Here is a 3,592-nt window from a genome sequence, read left to right as displayed (position 1 = left end):
CATTCATGAAGAATGGAAAGCTCTCTGCCTCTCTCCATTTACACGCACACCCACACAAACTGGGTTTCTCTCCATTAGTGCCTGTTTCTTATCGAAATGAGCATGGATTCTCCTGCAAACTGGCAAATCCCACCAGGGCAGAGTTAATACGCCACCAGCCTCCAAAAAGGAAACCGTTGGCTTCCTCAATTGTGATAAGGGTGAACTGGATCCAAGCAAGGAAAGCAAACCAGGGCTAATGTTTCCCCCGAATCCCCTAAAGATGCTGGCAGTGTTTGCTTACCCAGAAGTAAATGGTCTCTCTTTTTTAAAGATGATTTAAATAAGTGTCTGTTTTCCTTCTAGTGGTTTTCCAGTGGATCCAGGAGTCTCTCTGAAAGAGATCAGGCTTATGAACTGCATTGATCTTATCAAGCTGATCCTTCCCTCGGACAGTTTTAGATTCATTAGGGGGACTCTTACAAAGGCAGGCAGTGTTACGGGGGGGGGAAAAAGGGGGCCTTATCTATTTTATAGAGCGTGTGTGTGGTGGGGCATTTCCATTCTTTATTAATCTGAGCCTGTTTTCTTAGGATTTGTATGCATCCAGGATCCTCTTCTGGAGAGCTCAGTTGGGGGTGGTGGGGAAGTGAAGGGGAAAGCTTTCAGAAGGGACAAACTACCTTTTCTAAAGTGAAATTGAAACGACACTTGAGATGAGCATTTTTGATACCGTTTGTTTTGCTGAGCTTGATTGTTGGGGAGGGGGTACTTTCACTTTTTTTTTTTGCCTTTTTGCAAAGCACTTTTGTTGCATGTCAAAATTTACATTAAAATCATCGGGGGGGAAGGATTTATTGACATAGCTGTTGATAACAGCTCGTTCTTTGCTTATTTTCCCTAGACGCAGAAAGGAAATATCAATGTAAAATGGTAAGGGGGAAAGAAAAGAAAAGAAAAATTCAACCTTTGTAGGAGTTATGTTTTTTAATTGGTCTTTTATGTGCCACTGTAAATCAGTCTGGGTTGGGTTTTTTTTTTGGTTTTTTTTTAAGCCATTGTTTTAGCCGACACAACCCTCTTCAGATCATTTATTTCTGTTTTTATATTTTAAAAAAAGCTATCCAGAAGTGCCCCCCATTCAAGCCGCCCGAGTCAAAGAAACTAACAAATAGAACATTATTATAGAAAAATGAGGGCTCTGAGAAATCAGCAACTGGAAGATAACTCTGTAACTAATAAATGAAAAGAGCCTTTTGATGGCTCCAGCTGAAAAGATATTTTATTTTTTATTTTTTTCTCCTGTGTGTGGGATTTGAGATGTGTGATTCTATGGAGCAGCCAGGCACCCCTGCTGCTAGGCCCTGGCTAGGAGTTGGCCCCCCTCTGGCAAATGTTGTGGAGAATTGGGAGGAATTTTATGGCTGTCTTTTCCCTCAGCTCTTTTTTCTTTTGTCTTCTTTGAAGAATGACTTTAGACATTTTATTTACATATTTAACCATGGATGAAAGAGGAAAAAGAAAGCATTTGGGCTGTTGTGGGAATAGTGATATGTTTAAATTAATGGAAATCTTATTAGGCCTCTAAAATTTTAAGCAAAAGGTTTTTAATGAAACTTTATAATTAAACATGATTTCAAATAATGTGCCAACTCGCAGGAAAAGAAGCATCTTCCCCTATCCCTATCCCTCTGCCTCTAAAGTTGCCAGAGAATAATGTGCATCTTAAAGTCCTTTCCCATTTCACAAGCAAAATAATAGTAATAATAAATAAATGGAATATTTTTATAAGGCATGTCATAATGTAAACCATAACTACAGGTTTTGTAGATGTACTGCAGCATAAACAGGGTAAAAAAAACCAAACCTGGAATAGCAAAGTTTGGACACTGTGTAATCTATTGCAGTGAACGTAGAATAAAATACTTAGATTTGGATACTAATAAAAATCAAAGTTGCATGTATATTCTAATATTTTAGAGTCAATGGATGTTATAGTTCTAGGCAAGGTTTTCTGAAATGAGATTAAAGAAAACCTAAATAATCCCTTTCAGATAAAATGTTCTGACACTTCACAGTAAAGAGAAATTAAATGATAAGCTTGGAGAGTTACAAGTTAATTAATATATTAAAGATTTTTCAGTACAGCATTCATAAATTACTTACCATAACAACAAAGTATACTGATATTAGTGAATCTAAAGTACAAAAAAGTCTCTGGCTGTGCTTGCAAATCATTTAATGAATCTTTTCTGGTTAGCAGTTGATGGAGGAAATACTTTATTTTTTAAAGATAGATCGGTTGAATAATATTTTGTCCTCTGCTTCAATAATCCATCTATGTTCATTTTAAGACGAGCAATTTTTAGCTTCCTGTGCCTGATACATAATGAAGGCGTGTTACTAGCCTTCATTTTCATTTGGATCGCTAATTCTAAAGATCAAGTAATAATAAAAAAACCCAAAGTTATCCTTGAAGAAGATTGTGGCTCTAAAGGAAAAACAACAGCACACACAAAAAGGGACACTGTAACTATTGCAATCTGTCTCTCCTATTTAATTCCCAGATAAGATATTGATCCTGACATTAAATTGGATCATTTATAAAAAGTCTGCAGCTAATGTTTATTTTTTAAAACCAAACCAAGTTACGCTTTTTTTTCTCCTCTAAATCCAGACTTTCTCTAACTACTTTGCAACAATATTTAATAAACAAAACATGTCTGATTGGTAGGGCAGGCATAGTGCAGCATATTCCCATGGAAGTGCCGGATATTTACTGTGCGCAAAAGTTTTAATTACATTAAAAAAAAAACAAACCCCCACACATCATGAGTAAGTAAAAAATTAAAAATCAAAAAACAAACCCCACATCATAAATGGATGAGTGGGTTGTATAGTGTTGCTCTAATACAATTTAGCCGGCTATTTTAAGGGCACTTCCCTTGAAATGTGGTTTGAAATATTACCAAAGGTTCGACGGGGTGCATTAGTGTGAATTGCAAATCAGAACATTTCTTTAATCCCCTTTTCATGGCCTGGCTTCGGATCAGTGGCATCTAAGGGACTCCCCACTGATCCTGGCTCAGGAGGAACCATTCACTAGGGCAGCTTCTCTGCTCTATTCCCACAGTCCAGAAAACAACACCACAGACAGACACCCTCCAACTAAATTAGATTAAACTCCTTCTCTTCCACAGCACATTAGCCTTTTCACTGCCCAAGATTCGTTATTCAGCTACTCCTAATTTTAAAGATACAGTATTTTTTCCCTCCTAGGAACAAAAAAGCAAAAATTCATCTACCCCCCGTGACTTGCAAAGCTCTCGTAACAGTAGCCAAATACCATCCTTAGATATAATCCTTTAAAATTACAAGGGCTTTTATCAGTTTAAAGTAGAGGCCACATTGCAGCGTGTTTATCCAGAGCACAAACGGGCAGGTCCGGTAAAAAGCATGCAAAGTTAGATCTCTGATATTCAACTTTATTTAAATGTCACTCATAGAAATGCCCAGTGATACAATAAAACAACAAACCTTATCACCCAGCAAAAATCTCTCCCATTTAATTAGTTTAGAAGTATGTTAAAAATCACTGTGACACTTGTGCAGT

This window comes from Crocodylus porosus, unplaced genomic scaffold (assembly GCF_001723895.1).
Source record: "Crocodylus porosus isolate Cpor-Errol unplaced genomic scaffold, CroPor_comp1, whole genome shotgun sequence".
NCBI classification, from domain to species: domain Eukaryota; kingdom Metazoa; phylum Chordata; order Crocodylia; family Crocodylidae; genus Crocodylus; species Crocodylus porosus.
Note: the sequence above shows the minus strand (reverse complement) of the source record.